The sequence below is a fragment of the Manis pentadactyla genome, chromosome 15 (genome assembly GCF_030020395.1).
Source record: "Manis pentadactyla isolate mManPen7 chromosome 15, mManPen7.hap1, whole genome shotgun sequence".
NCBI classification, from domain to species: Eukaryota; Metazoa; Chordata; class Mammalia; order Pholidota; family Manidae; genus Manis; species Manis pentadactyla.
The window spans coordinates 47,606,662-47,623,531 of NC_080033.1; positions in this window are offsets into that span (position 1 = coordinate 47,606,662).

Sequence of the window (16,870 nt, forward strand, 5' to 3'; positions counted from 1 at the left end):
ACCTAATCCATTAGCCCCTACACTGTTTGTTTTTAGGAAGCCACCATCCCAGCCTCAGAGGTCAGTCTATGTGTGTTGGGTACTGCCCAGGGCCTGTCTCCCTCCAGTCAGTGAGAGAATGCTTTGTCTTTTGCAGGCCCCAGTTGAGCAAGTCAGAAAGGTTAAGGACAGCCTGGGAAATGCTGAGAAGTGTTTTTTTTTTTTTAAGGGAAATGAAAATGGAATAGAGAGAGGCAGGAGGAAAGGGGGAAATGTTTTAGAGTGAAACAATGGAAAAGAAACGCACTTAAATTAATTTTACTCCCAGGACTATGTTATGTCTGTTTTTAGGTCTGATTGTTCAAATGACAAGGTGGATTTTCCCAATTAAACCATCATTTACAACCCTGCTCATCTCAAACGTGTAAATAAGCTTCCTTTGGGTTTGTCTAACCGGCATTTGCTTTGCATCATCATTCATGTTTTGACAACATTACTGGAGATGAAAACAATTCTGCCATACTCCTAACTCCTTCAAAATGACTTTTTCTTCCTTTTATCTTTGATTTATTGGTGTAAATAAATAAAACCTGCCCTACCTTGTCTTGCTTCTCCTCCCCATTTCCTCTCCAGTTCAGGATTTTAATTTGAAAATGGTTATTTTTAGCCTTGTTCTCAACTGTGCCGATCCTCTGTCCTCACCATGCTGCTGATTGCTGATAACACAGCTGCCTTCAGGGGTGGTCTGCGCAATCTGCAAACATTACAGATAAGATTGATTGAAAAGTGGGCTGCAGCTGATAGAGACCCCTCTCAGGCCTAGGAAGCAGGAGCTTCCCAGAGGGTTTGTTTTTCAGGGTGAAGTTTTTCAACCATACCTCATGGGGTGGGGAATAGGCATGTATTACAAACTGTCCCTTTTTGGGTAGTCTTGGGACTCAGGGGTAACCTGAGCAGTCATAATTTTAGAAAATTGGGGACTCTGGTGACAGAGAACAGGCTGTTTTATTATTATTATTATCATCATCATCATTTTATTAAGGTATCATTGATATACACTCTTATGAAGGTTTCACATGAAAAACATTGTGGTTACTACATTCACCCATATTATCAAGTTCCCCCCACACCCCACTGAAGTCACTGTCCTTCAGTGTAGTAAGATGCCAAAGAGTCACTACTTAAGAGAATGGGCTATTTTCAAAACTATGTAAGATAAAAGAGTAAGGAGGTAAGCCACATCCAGAGGCCGTCCTAAATAAGGCTGTCAGTGAAAGTATAAGCAGGGGTCCCAGTCTGATAATCTGTTAGCCATAAGTGCCCTGTAGATATGTTTTGCTTGGTTTTCAGTGTTTTTCTTTAAAAATGTATTATTATTGTTATTCAAGTACATATTCAATATATTCAATTATATACTAAGCATGAGATTGAATATTATATCCAAATAGCAGAGCCATGGATGAAATAATGTGCAATGAAGTGACTGGGATGGTGGGGCATTGAGAAACAGTGAATAAAAAGAAAAAACTAAGCAAACAGAACAACGACAAAAAAAACCCCCCTGTTTTGACAAAATTTTTTCCTGCTATTCTTCCTGCTATTAAAATGTAGTGAAATCTTTCTTCGTATCCATGACCTTGGTAATTGATTAGAGAGGTAAAGAGATAGAATTCAGGTTCAAATGTGTGACTGATAGTTCCTTTCTCATATCCAAAGTAAAGCTAGAATCTGAAGTTCAAATCCTAATTATAATCCTTCTTATAGTACTTATGACTCAGAAACAACTTATTTCTGTGTGCAAATAGTCCAGCTCAGCATCCCTGTGATAGCCTAAAAGAAACAAAGTAAAGTAAGAGCCTCCTACTACAACAGTCCCACAGTCCTGTCAATAACTGAAGTCTGGATTTTGCTTCATTAACATCCGATTTCATTCCTCCCACAAAAGATAGAGAACAAACGTCCTTCTCCCTGTTTTATCTGTTCTCTGACCCTCACTTTCTATCAGTTCTTCCCTCCAGGAGACATAAGAGGGCGATGAACTAAAAGGAAACAAGCCGAGCCTTATAGACCTAAAATTTGGTTCAGAAGCTTTCCTTTTTTTCTCTCCTTCTGAAACTGTTGAAAGCTACGGGCTCAATGTTCAAATGTGGGAACTAAGGGGAAATTTCTGCCTTTCTCCTTTTCCCTTCTCAGCATTCATTAGTTCTACCAATAACAGCTTCAGGAGAGTCCTGTGGGAAGTACACTTTCTCCTCTCGCAGGCCATTAGGTGACCTACTCTCAGCTCCAGGGGTGGGTGAGTGACCACTCAGCCATCAGGTCGTCTGATCTCTGCGCTGCTGCATTTTCTTCAGGGATGGGTACATGCCCCAGTCAATCCAATTGAGTTAATATTCGTTTGTTTACTGGGGAGATTGGAAGGAATTTGTTCTCTGTGCTGATCTTACATTTATATAAATGAAAGACTGGAGCTTCCAGTGACCACACAGAGGGATCCCGCTTGAGCCTTAAACCCTCACAGAGAAAAGCAGAGCCAGAGCAAGGGGAAAGGAGAGAGAGAGACAGAGGTAAAGCTGGGGGGAGGGAGAGGACTGAAGGGAGGGAAGGGAAGGGGCAGGTTGGGGTGGGCAGGAGTCTAAAGCCAATGCTACTTCTAGCCTTCTTAGCTCCATGATTTAATATTTTCCTTGTTTTACTAGTGTGAGTTGAATCTTCATTGATTTGCAACTTAAAGAGTGACAACTAATAAACATATGTTCACAACCATGTGGGTCCTAAGCAAAGAAAAATCTTTGAAACTGGTTTGTTAATTTAGAAGGAAGAAGACAGAGCCACGAAATCAAGTGGCCTGGAAATATAGAGACACACAAACATCCAAGTAGACAGACTATGCTAACTTGGAGGTGGTTCTGAGCCACTGGGTGTGACAAATGGCATGTGTGAATTTATAGGGATGAAGTAAAAGGTTGCAAATCTTGACAGTGACACTTTGTGACAGGAAGGCTCTAGTATGACAACTGAAGTCACACTTTCTGAGGGTGTGTGAAAGGTTATCCACTTCTAATTTTGGTCCCATCAAGTGGTATATCCTACTGTTCATTTCCCGGATTCTGGTATGTTATCAGTAAAGGTGGTAGTAACTTGTAGGGGTGAGTTTTTAATATTTATTTATGGTTGAGAAATATAAGCACATGCTTGGCTTGGGGGAGAAGGAACAGGATGACTACAAGAAGATGAACTTAAGCACCTGTACATTATTGCCTTTCAGGAGTGCTGTGATTTTAGGTGGTGTAATGTGCCTTCCCTGTGAAACTCCCATTTACAGTGATGTTGTAAGGCAGGTGCTGGATAATGCAGAGTTTTGTAGATAATTCTAAGAAGCCACTTCTACATCCTATCATATATTTTAAGACAAGACTTGTGCCACCTCTGCCTCTGTTGCTTCCCAAGCTAAATAATATTGGTTACTGTAAATAAATAATCATTATATGAAGTTATTTCCCAAAAGTTCTTGAGTGCAGGAGTCTGTCTTTTTCTAAAGTGCCTTCCCAGATCCTACCACAGTTCCTGGCACATACTAGGTGCTCAATACATTTTGGGGGTTGGCATTCATTACCTCTCATATCATTTTTGTTTGTGTGTATTTTTGCTAACTCTGATTCTCCTGCAGGATGCTATTTTTTATTTCAAAATCTACTCATTCTTTCTTGTTTCTCTCCACTTCTCATGAAAGTGGGGGGAGAGAAAGAGAGAGAGAGAGGGAGAGGGAGAAAGAGAGGGGAGTTTGTTAGTCAGTTCTTGGTTCTTATGGAAAGAGGAACTCAGTCATGGTGGCCAGAGCCAATTGATTCCTAATTAAATGAAGCATAGAATTGAGCTGGTATGCATTTGTTCTGATTCAAAAGCCATCTTTCCTTCCTGCCTGATGATAGTGTCTCTTTCAGTGTCAGCACAATGTGGGCAGGGAGGGACTCTATCTGTTCTGTTCCACTCCACACAGGGATGAAGGGAGACGTGAGCACAGAATGCTTTGTGATGAAGCAGGCGCCACTTGTTAGAGCCAGGGGAGAACCGGCAACAATAGGAGACTACCCAGATGGAAAGGATGGGATCACAGGCAGTCGTTCATTTAGCAGCAGAAACTTTTCACTCCCCAAGAAGCAGGAAAGAAGCCAGCAGAGGTGATTTAGCTAGTGTTCAGGATGAAGAGCAGTCTGAGATGCAGTCTATGTACTGAAATGACTCAGCAGGCCCACGGAGCCGAGGCTGAACCTGTGGCTCTGTGAATGAGCCTGAATAGTTCGTCACCTGGAATCCGCCAGGAATGAGGGCTGTGATTTATCTGAGGCATTGGACACTGCTCATCAGATATCCATATACCCACTCACTTATTCATGCATTCAACAAATATGTATGGAGCTTCCTCTACATGCCAAACCATCTGATGGTTGGGATTCATAGGTAATTAAGACAGTCTTTTTCACTAGAGGAGCTCCTGATTTAATGGGGGAAAGTGATAAATAAATTAGAGTAAATGCTCCATAACTCGTAGCTGCTGTTTTCATGTTCTGGGGACCCAGGCAAGCACTTACTAGTAATTATTTCATGTAATAACTCTAAGAGCTAAATTCTATTTTTCTTCATGCTTTTTAGGTAAAAAGCAATATGATCAACATTACCCAGAAATCAGTGGCAAAGTGAGGTTTGAACCCATGTGGTTAGGAAGGAAAAACAAAGTACTGTAAGAACATAGGAGTTCTTTTCTGAGAGCATTCAGAAAAATATTGTCAACTAGGTACTTTTTGATTTGGGTCTTGAAATATAACTAAGAGTTCACCTGACAAAGATTGACAGGAGGTCATTTCAGCACTTGTAATATATGAGTGGGGTGGGAATGGCCATAAGAAGTATTTCTGGATTCTTTTGTGAAGCCCAGTTAATTAATAGTTCTCATTGAATAGGCTATTTTGATAATCTGATTTAGATTTAGTTTTATGGATTTTAGCAATATAATTTTGGTTTTAGGGTGATGTTCTCATTTTACTGACTTTTAAAATTGAGATATAGTTGACACATAGCATTATATTAGTATCAGGCTTGCTTTGATATTTATATATATTTAAAAATTATTGCCATGATAAGTCTAGCTAACATCTCTCACCATACATAGTTACAATTTCTTCTCTTGTGATGAGAACTTTTAAGATCTGCTGTCTTAGCAACTTTCATGCAATACGGTATTTTTAACTACAGTTGCCATGCTGTACTTTACATCCCCATGACTTATTTATTTCTAACTGGAAGTTTGTACCTTTTGACCTCCTTTACCCTCATCCACTCAGGATGGATTTGTGAAGGGATATGGGGTGAACTCTCAGAATCAAGCGTAGGATTTAGAGTAAGAGCAGCAAAACCATAACGGAAGTTGAGCCCTTCCCTCTATCTATCTATCTATCTATCTATCTATCTATCTATCTACCTACCTATCTATCTATCTATCATCTATCATCTATCTATCTAGAACCCTGTATATGTAAGTATAGTAATTGTCACAAGGAAGCAAGATTAGGGTGTGAGTACCTGGTCTTTATTGTCTGTCTGATAGGGGGCATATGGATGTTTCCATTTGACTTAAAAGTGTTGGGTTTCAGAAGACAGAAATGGTGTATAGTCCATTAATTTCACTGATCCATATATTCTTGACGTTTCCTTGGTGTTGATTTTTCAGCTAGTCTCCCAGGCTCCATTCCTACCCTCCTCAAATCAATAGTTCTACCAGTAACCAGAATTAAAATTCTAAAAAGCAATATTTTTTTCATGTTACTCCTTTGCTTAAAATTCCTGTAGTCATCAGGATAAACAGAACCATGAGCAACTCATATAAGACTTCTGTTTGACTCTTCAGTTTTGATTGTTTTGTAATCTAGAGCCTTCCTTCCTTCCTACCCCAACACTATGCAGTGTTTTTGCATATCTTGGGATATTATTGCTTTCCCACACCTCCTTCATCTAGCCAACTCCTCTTTTCTTAGGGGTTTCACATTAAACATCCTCTTTCTAGGTAAGTTTCTCTAATTCCCTTGAAGACTGGGTGAGGGTTGTCCTCCCTCTCTCTGCTATCATAGCACCTATTTTATTATTTGTCACATAGTGTTGGCCATGACTCTGTGTGTGTGTCTCCTCCACAGGCTTATGAGCATCAGCATCTTTGATCATTTCATACAAAGGCACTCAATAAATACTCGGTGAATGAGCACATGGATGTATGAAAGATGAAAAATGTTATGGAAAATTTTGACCATATTTCTAGAATGCAGTTTTGGTTGTATGGTTTACGTGGCAATACGTTTGGGTTGAGTTGCGTCAGGCCATGGATTTGTACTTTTCAGCCATCCTTCCCAATGGCATCTCTGGGGAAAGAGAGTCCTTACTATGATGGCAAGTTAAAGTGATAAATTTCTTTTAATATAGAATAGCCTTCACTTAAATGTTCTATTTTGAAATAATTTCAAAATTACAGGAAAGTTATGAGAGGAATACAAGTAATTCCTGATGGCTTTCACCCAGGTATTCCAAATGCTAAAATATAGTCACATCTGCATTCTTCTTCTCTCTCTCTTTCTGTATGTTATTTTTTCTTCCATAATGCTTGAAAATAATTACAACTATGATATCTTTTTGACTCTAAATACTTCAGTGTATAGTTTTGAAAATAAAGATATTCTCTTACATAAACACCTTTTGGTGATCAAAAGCAGGAAATTCATATTGATATAATACTATTGCCTATTCTGTAGATTTTATTAGAGTCAAACTTATTTTATAAGAAGGATTCAATATTTAAAAAGCATTTGGTTTGTCCTGTGTCCTCATGTTTATCCAACTCGGACATTTTTGAATCAGGAACTTGCCAATATGGAATCAAGAGGCAAGGAAGGAGGGATGAAGATTTGCTAAACTGGGCTCTTTTTGGTGAATGAGCCCATGTGCCTTTCTAGCAGTTGTGGCTTATGGCACATATACACATGCCTCTAGCTGACCTTCAAAAAGTTTTTCTGTTTAGAAGTTATGGCTTTTCTTTCTCCTGTGCTATCAGTTTGCCTATCCAAATAATTCTCCCTTCCACTCTTCTGTTTTACTCCTCATGGCCCCAATAGATGACAGCTAAATGTGAAGAGATGTTATCAGTCCTTCTAAACACAAAGTGACACTTTTCATAGTATACTTACATAAAAAGAAAAAGCAGATTGAAAAACACCTAATGAATTGAATCTGTTCCCACCAATGTTTAGGAATGGCTGAAATTTAGCTATCCAGGGCCACCATGTCAGGGGCTGCTGAACCTGGTTGCTCTTCAGTTCTCATTTTCTATCACAGTGATCATGCCATCTGCCTTTTGTCATTTGTTCGTGTCAAACACGCCACAACAGACAACGCTGGATATGGGAGCAGGCAGCACTGCTAGACTCAGACATTCCTGGGAGCTATACCTACCTGTCCCTTGCCATATAAACTGATGTTTCTTTTCTTGGCATGATTAGTCCTAGACCTGGAATATGAGAACAGCACACTGAGAAATATGGGGAAAGAGGACCAAACTTGTGTCTTTGTCTAAAATGGAATAATTTGTCTTTGCATTCTGCAATTATTCACAGTTCTCAGCAATGTGGTCTTGATGTGTTTAGGAACAGAAAATACTTAGCTGTAATCTGTATCTAAATGTCAATGTAGCTTCTCAAAAACTGTGAGGATTTGGCAGCCAAAGTTGCAATTGAGTCAGAAACAGCATTTTGGTGTTTGATAAAAATATTCTCTGGCTTAATGGTCATATTTCTAGTCTGGTGGATTATATTATTGTTTGGCACTAATTAAATCAGATATGTTTTAGTTTGAAAAGAATCTTAAAGACAGCCCACTCAAGTCTCTTTTTGACTTACCATGAATCTGCCTCAGTTTGCTTATTTGTGCCCCCTCTCCCCAGGGATTGCCAAGTTTCACACGGCAGAAAGAATGTGGCTCTTAGTCCCGAACCTGTGGAGAAATTTGATATTCAGTGGAAGGTGTCCACTTTATCCTGCATATAGAAATGACCTTTGAAGGTCCATGACCTTCAAAACAGATTCTAAATATAAGATGTCCTTTCTGTGAGTTAGGGGTGGGGAGTCTGGGCAAAGACAGTGAATGGAAATGGGTTGGGAAGTGGACCAGAGCTGCGGCCTGGAGTAGTTGTCTACTTAGTTTGACTGTGAAGTCATTGCTGAAATGACCTAGAGATGCTGAAATTCTTTGTCCTGGGACTAAGACCACAAGGAGAGTTTTTATTGTAACTCTTCTCTTCTGGTAATAACGAAAATGAAATATTAAGAGCTCTTCATTACAGGCCTTAGGGAAATACGCAAATATGTTACAACTTTCTGAAATACATTCTGATTAAATATCTCTTTTCTCCACTTCCATAATCGGGAGATAATAGACCAACTGATTGTGCTAAATGGATTCCAGGAAGTCTCATTGTCTTGTTCCATCAGGAGGGAATACTTATAACTCCACTGTGCCATCTTTTTTGCAAAGAATAACACATTCCTACTGTACAAATGTAAATTTCTTAAAAAAATCAAATCAAATTTGATTATCAAAGCTCTATTTCTGATTTATATATTAATATTTTTACATGGATGTATAGATATAGATATGCATTGACCCATAATATTAAAAGCTTTTTTCCTGACTAGGGAGATTAAGGAATTTTTTTATGCATCCTTTATAATGCTTTTCTTTCTTTTGTTTGTATTTTTTGGGGTAGAATTTTATAGTAATCATGTACATTTTTATGAACAGAAATAAGTAAACATAAAAAAATTTAGCACTTATTTCTGAATTACTAATGCAATGTTGTGGTTTGTTTTAAACTCCCAAATGTCTTCTTTACCAAGTACCTGGGTAGAAGAGTTTGGTTAAATTAGACAAATAAGGATGGAGCATTTACTGAGATGTGGATATGTAAGGATAAACAAGTTATGGATGCCAGCATCAAGTGGCAAGACTATTATTTTTGTGTGCCTGTATGCTTTGTTTCATGCAATAAGATTAAAGATACAGATGAAGCTTTGGAGATGAGGAAATTACCTTTATTTGGAACAAACAGGGAAGGTCTTTCAGAATAGCCTGGATGGGGTTTTTGAAGAATCACCATCCAGAATTTTGAAGTTTACCATCCAACAATAGTGAAGGTGGCCATTCCAGATAGTGGGAATAGCATGAACAAAGAAAGGGAAGCTTTTTAAAAATTGCATCATGTGTAAGGGCAAGTAGAAGCACTGTTAGATTGCTGGAGTATAAATGAGTGGGACAGCGTAAGATCAAAAAGATCAGTATGGCTCAGATATGTAAACCCACGAAGACAGGTCAAGGAACTTGACCTTTATCTTATAAAATGTGGGGAACCAATGAGGGTGTGCGAGAAAAAAAAGGTGGCTAGTCACTCCCAAGACCTAAGACAGCTCTGCTGTCCAGAGCTTTGCTGCTTATCCACAGGAACATGGGTGATTGTACCTCAGAAGATATCTGCCAGCATTCATTAAGACTAATGCTAATCTCAACTGACAACAACAATGTCAAAATCAGAGGTTGATGCTGGCGGTGTTACAGCAGAGGAGTCTTGGGAGCTTCGATGAACTGGTTCAATAAACAATCTTGCTGTGAAACACAGAGCTTGGTATTTAGAAGGGTTTTAGCTGGCACATCCACAAAGTTGCAGAGTCCTGTCCACTGACTAATTCCACTGTGAAATGTTGAAATAGGGCTCTTAGCTCCAAGAAAGCATGTAGTCTTCCATTTGCATGCAAATTGCTGCCATTCATGTGTGAACTACAGCAGGTAACAGCTCTGCCAGATGGAATAATTTGGGGTAGGGCCATCCTCCTTGCTAAAGGCCACAGGTATCTGCACAGTCTGAAGTGTAGCTCACTCCTATATTCCACACACATCACCCCCTGGGGAATAATCATTTTACTAATGGGCAGAAAGAAAAGAAAACTCTATTCCACCCTGTCATCATCTAGTAAACAAAATGGTGCTAATTAGTGTAATACTGAGTTAATGTAATATTTGATGCAATTAGTAAATTGAGTCATAGGTATTGAGAGGAATAACAGGGGATGTGGTAAATTGATAGTTCAAGAAAACTCTATTGGAATTTGAAAGGGTACAGAGTGTATCTATTTTTCAAAGGAAACTGGTCACAACCCCTTTAGTGATCAGGGGTGTGTGTCTCTGGGATGCAAATGCTTGGGTTATGACCACAGCTCCACCTCTACTGGCAAGCTCTGAGTGACTTAAACTTCCTATGTGTCAACTTTCTCATCTATAAAGTGAAGGTAACACTAGATGATGGAATTTAATCTTCTCATGATCATCTGAGGTACGTCTGATTTAAGTAATTAAAAAATTGCCTAATACATAGTAAAGCTTAATAATAGCCATAGTATTTATCATGACTGTTCATAAGCTAGTCATAGAAGCTAGTTGAATAAAATTTATTTATCCATGTTGAAGCTCATACTGCACTATGAACACTGATTCACAGATCTGATTTTGCCAATAAATGCAAAGCTCCTAAGGACAGAAACCACATCTTCTCTCCTTATTGTCAGCAGTTTGCACAGCAGACTAACACTTAGCAGGTATTCAAAAAATAGCTGTTAAATGCACATTTAAAAAATTTTTTTAGTTTCTTTTAGTATTTGTTGTATTATGTAATTTATTTCTCTTTCTGCTCCTCCTTCATATCTACTTCTCTATCATCATTATCACCATCATCACCATCGCACCCCCATGATTGTCACCATTATCATCATCAGATTATCTTCTTTATTTCCCATGACAAAGAAATAAAATTTGTCCCAGCAGGATTCATGCAGATGACATGGAAAGCAATATTGCAGATGTTCACATATCCTCTAGGGACACCTACAAGCTTGTGGATCTTTGATATTTTTCATTTGACTCTCCAGACCTACTTTGTATCTTCTCCCAGCCCTATTCTATGCTGTAATTTTCTGGACTTCAATTAACTAGTTTATCTACTAGCTTCCTGTTGGATTAAGCGAACAAGGCTGTTGAGAGGTAGAGGGAGAGCTATAGTTCTTTACTTGGTTTTGCTGCTACTTTCTCTTTGAAGCCAGGTACTTTTTCTCTTTTTTTTAAATTAAGGTATCATGGATATACAATTTTATGAAGGTTTCACATGAACAACATTGTGGTTTTAACATTCACCCATATTATCAAATCCACCCCCACCCCAACCCCACTGCAGACACTGTCTCTCAGCATAGTAAGATGCTACAGAGTCATTACTTGTCTTCTCCATGCTGTACTGCCTTCCCTGTGACCTACCTATATTGTGATTGCTAATCATAATGCCCCTTAATCCCCTTCTTCCTCCCTCCCTCCCCACCCTCCCCAATGCCTTCTCTTTGATAACCGCAGATCCCTTCTTGGAGTCAGTGAGTCTGCTGCTGTTTTGTTCCTTCAGTTTTGCTTTGTTGTTATACTCCACAAATGAGAGAAATCATTTGGTACTTGTCTTTCTCTGCCTGGCTTATTTCACTGAGCATAATACCCTCCAGCTCCATCTGTGCTGTTGAAAATTGTATGATTTGTTTTCTTTTTGTGGCTGAGTAATATTCCATTGTGTATATGTACCATGTCTTCTTTATTCATTCATTTACTGATGGACACTTAGGTTGCTTCCATATCCTGGCTATTGTAAATAGTGCTGCAATAAACATAGGGGTGCATATGTCTTTTTGAATCTGGGATCTTTTTTCCTTTGGGTAAATTCCTACGAGTGGAATTCTTAGGTCAAATGGTATTTCTATTTTTACTATTTTGAGGAACTTCCATATTGCTTTCCACAATAGTTGAACTAATTCACATCACACTAACAGTGTAAGAGGGTTCCCTTTTCTCCACATCCTCACCAGCATTTGTTGTTTCTAGTCTTTTGTACATTGGCCATCCTAAGTCATGTGAGATGATATCTTGTTGTCGTTTTAATTTACATTTCCCTGATGATTAGTGATGTGGAGCATCTTTTCATGTGCCTGTTGGAAATTCACATTTCTTCTTTGGAGAAGTGTCTGTTCAGATCCTCTATCCATTTTTTAATTGGGTTATTTGTGTTTTGGGTGTTAAGGAGTGTGAGTTCTTTATGTATTTTGGAGGTTAACCGCTTATGGGTTATATGTAAATGATAATATAAATGGATTAGTCATTTATATATATAATTAGTTGTTTATATATATATAATTAATATAATTATTACATTATATTATATGCTCCCATATTGTATGACGCCTTTTTGTTCTGCTGATGGTGTCCTTTGCTGTACAGAAGCTTTTTAGTTTGATGTAGTCCCATTTGTTCATTTTTGCTTTTGCTTCCCTTGCCCAAGGAGATGTGTTCAGGAAAAAGTTGCTCATGTTTATGGTCAAGAGATTTTTGCCTATGTTTTCTTCTAAGAGTTTTATGGTTTCATGACTTACATTCAGGTCTTTGATCCATTTTGAGTTTACTTTTGTGTATGGAGTTAGACAATAATCCAGTTTCATTCTCTTACATATAGTTGTCCAGTTTTGCCAACCCCAGTTGTTGGAGAGGCTATCATTTCCGCATTGTATGTCCATGGCTCCTTTATCATATATTAATTGGCCATATGCTTGGATTTATATCTGGACTCTCTTTTCTGTTCCACTGGTCTACCGGTCTTTTCTTGTGCCAGTACCAAGTTGTCTTGACTACTGTGGCTTTGTAGTAGAGCTTGAAGTCAGGGAGCGTAATTCCCCCTGCTTTATTCTTACTTCTTAGGTTTGCTTTGGCTTTTCTGGGTCTTTTGTCATTCCATATGAATTTTAGAACTATTTGCTCTAGTTCATTGAAGAATGCTGTAGGTATTTAGATAGGGATTGCATTGAATCTGTTGATTAGTTTAGGCAGCATGGCCATTTTGACAATATTTATTCTTCCTAGCCAAGAGCATGAGAATAATTTCCATTTATTAGTGACCTCTTTAATTTCCCTTAGGAGTGTCTTGTAGTTTTCAGGATATAGGTCTTTCACTTCCTTAGTTAGGTTTATTTCTAGGTATTTTATTCTTTTGATGCAATTGTGAATGGAATTTTTTTTCCTGATTTCTCTTTCTGCTAGTTCATTGTTAGTGTATAGGAATGCAACAGATTTCTGTGTATTCATTTTATATCCCGCAACTTTGCTGAATTTAGATATTAGATCTAGTAATTTTGGAGTGGATCCTTTAGGGTTTTTTATGTACAATATCATATCATTTGCAAACAGGGACTGTTTAACTTCTTCCTTACTAATCTGGATGTCTTTTATTTCTTTTTGTTGTCTGTATGCTGTGGCTAGGACCTCCAGAACTATGTTGAATAAAAGGGGGGAGAGTGGGCATCCTGTCTTGTTCCCGATCTTAAAGGGAAAGCTTTCAGCTTCTTGCTGGTAAGTATAATGTTGGCTGTGTGTTTATCATATATGGCCTTTATTATGTTGTGGTATTGGCCTTCTATACCCATTTTGTTGAGAGTTTTTATCATGAATGGATATTGAATTTTGTCGAATGCTTTTTCAGCATCTATGGAGATGATCATGTGGTTTTTGTCCTTATTTTTGTCGATGTAGTGGATGACGTTGATGGATTTTCGAATGTTGTCCCATCCTTGCATCCCTGGAATGAATCCCACTTGATCATGATGGATGATCTTTTTGATGTATTTTTGAATTCGGTTTGCTAATATTTTGTTGAGTATTTTTGCGTCTATGTTCATCAGGGGTATTGGTCCATAATTTTCTTTTTTTGTGGTGTCTTTGCCTGGTTTTGGTATTCAGGTGACGCTTGCCTCATAGAATGAGTTTGGGAGTATTTCCTTCTCTTCTACTTTTTGGAAAACTTTATGGAGGATGTGTATTAGGTCTTTACTAAATGTTTGATAAAATTCAGCAGTGAAGCCATCTGGTCCAGGTGTTTTGTTCTTAGGTAGTTTTTTGATTACCAATTCAATTTCTTTGCTGGTAATAGGTCTATTCAGATTTTCTGTTTCTTCCTTGGTCAGCCTTGGATGGTTGTATTTTTCTAGAAAGTTGTCCATTTCTTCAAGGTTATCCAGTTTGTTACCATATAATTTTTCAGAGTATTCTCTCATAGTTCTTTGTATTTCTGTGGTGTCCATAGTGATTTTTTCTTTCTCATTTCTGATTCTGTTTATGTGTATAGACTCTCTTTTTTTCTTGATAAGTCTGGCTAGGGGTTTATCCAATTTGTTTATTTTCTCAAAGAAACAGCTCCTGCTTTCATTGATTCTTTCTATTGCTTTATTCTTCTCAATTTTATTTATTTCTGCTTTAATATTTATTATGTCCCTCCTTCTCCTGACTTTGGGCCTCATTGTTCTTCCTTTTCTAGTTTCATTAATTGTGAGTTTATACTGTTCATTTGGGATTGTTCTTCTTTCCTGAAGTAGGCCTCTATTGCAATATATTTCCCTCTTAGCACAGCCTTTACTGCCTCCCACAGATTTTGTGTTGTTGAATTATTGTAGTCATTTGTCTCCATATATTGCTTGATCCCTGTTTTTATTTGGTCATTGATCCACTGACTATTTAGGAGCATGTTATTAAGCCTCCATGTGTTTGTGGGCTTTTTCATTTTCTTTGTGTAATTTATTTCTTGTTTCATACCTTTGTGATCTAAGAAGCTGGTTGGTATAATTTCAGTCTTTTTGCATTTACTGAGGTTCTTTTCATGGCCTAGTATATGATCTATTCTTGAAAATGTTCCATGTGCATTTGAGAAGAATGTGTATCCTATTGCTTTTGTTCTGTAGATGTCCATTAGGTCCATCTGTTCTAATACGTTGTTCTGTGCATCTGTCTCTTTACTTATTTTCTGTCTGGTTGATCTGTCCTTTGGAGTGAGTGGTGTGTTGAACTCTCCTGAAATAAATGCATTGCATTTTATTTCCCCCTTTAATTCTGTTAGTATTTGTTTCACATATGTTGTTGATCCTGTGTTGGGTGCACAGAAATTTATAATAGTTATATCCTCTTGTTGAACTGGCCCCGTTATCATTATGTAATGTCCTTCTTTGTCTCTTGTGACTTTCTTTGTTTTGAAGTCTATTTTGTCTGATACAAGTACTGCAACCCTGTGTTTTTCTCCATATTAGTTGCATGAAATATCTTTTTCCTTCCCTTTACTTTCAGTCTGTGTATGTCTTTGGGCTTGAAGTGAGTTTCTTGTAGACAGCATATAAATGGGTCTTGTTTTTTAATCCACTCAGTGACTCTGTGTCTTTTGATTGGTGCATTCAGACCATTTACAATTAGGGTGATTATCGATAGGTATGTACTTATTGCCATTCCAGGCTTTAGATTTGTGGTTACCAAAGGTTCAAGTGTAATTCCCTTACTATCTAATAGTCTAATTTAACTCACTTTGTGTGCTATTATAAACATAGCCTAAAGGTTCTTTTTTTTTCCTCCTTTTTCTTCCTCCTCTATTGTTTGCATGTTATGAATCATATATTGTATTCTTTGCCTATCCCTTGGGTGACATCTATTTAGCCTTAGGAATACTTCCATCTATAGGAGTCCCTCCAAAATGCACTGTAGAAGTGGTTTGTGGGAGGTAAATTCTCTCAAGTTTTCCTTATCTGAAAATTGTTCAGTCCCTCTCAAATTTAAATGATAACCTTGCCAGGTAGAGTATTCTTGGTTCAAGGCCCTTCTATTTCATTGCATTAAATATATCATGCCACTCCCTTCTGGCCTGTAAGGTTTCTGTTGAGAAGGCTGATGATCACCTGATGGGTTTTCCTTTGTATGTGATCTTTTTTCTCTCTCTAGCTGCTTTTAAACATCTGTCTTTATCCTTGATCTTTGCCATTTTAATTATTATATGTCTTGATGTTGTCTTCCTTGGGTCCCTTATGTTGGACGATCTGTGCACCTCCATGGCTTATGAGACTATCTCCTTTCCCAGATTATGGACATTTTCAGTAATTACCTCCTCAGTGACACTTTCTATCCCTTTTTCTCTCTCTTCTTCTTCTGGTACCCCTATAATGAAAATATTGTTCTGTTTAGATTGGTCACACAGTTCTCTCAATATTCTTTCATTCTTATAGATAATTTTTCTCTCTGTGCCTCAGCTTCTTTGTATTCCTCTTCTTTAATTTCTATTCCATTTACCATCTCTTCTACTACATCTAATCTCCTTTTAAATCCCTCCATTGTATGTTTCATTTCAGATATGGAATTTCTTAATGATTGAATCTCCAACTTAAATTCATTCCTGAGTTCTTGAATATTTTTCTGTACCTCCATAAGCATCTTTATGATTTTTATTTTGAACTATCTTTCAGGAAGATTAGTGAGTTCAGTTTCATATGGTCCTTTTCCTGGGGTTTGTGAGATTTCGGTCTGAACCATGTTCTCTTGAAGTTTCATATTTTTGTTTTGTTCTCACTAGTGCCCAGAAGCTCCAGTCTTTGGAGCTGCTCAACCCCTAGAGTGAGGTTGGGGGTCATAGGGGAGCAGAGCTGGTGCTGGGGGGGAGGAAAGATCTGTTTCCTGATTCCTGTCTGCAGTGCCTGTCTCCAGTGTCAGAGACAGTGGGATGAGTACACAGGTGTAAGCCTCTGTGCTTTGTGTCTCTAGCTGTTGTAGGCGGGGCCTCCTTCTGGCTGGACTGACGCCAGTGCAGTGACTGCCTGTTTGCGAACGGGTGCTGGCAGGCCAGGAGGAAGGTGCAGCAGGCTGCATGTCACAGTGTGGGGCCTCGGAGGTGAGTAGGCAGCCAGGGGGATGGAGTGCCTGA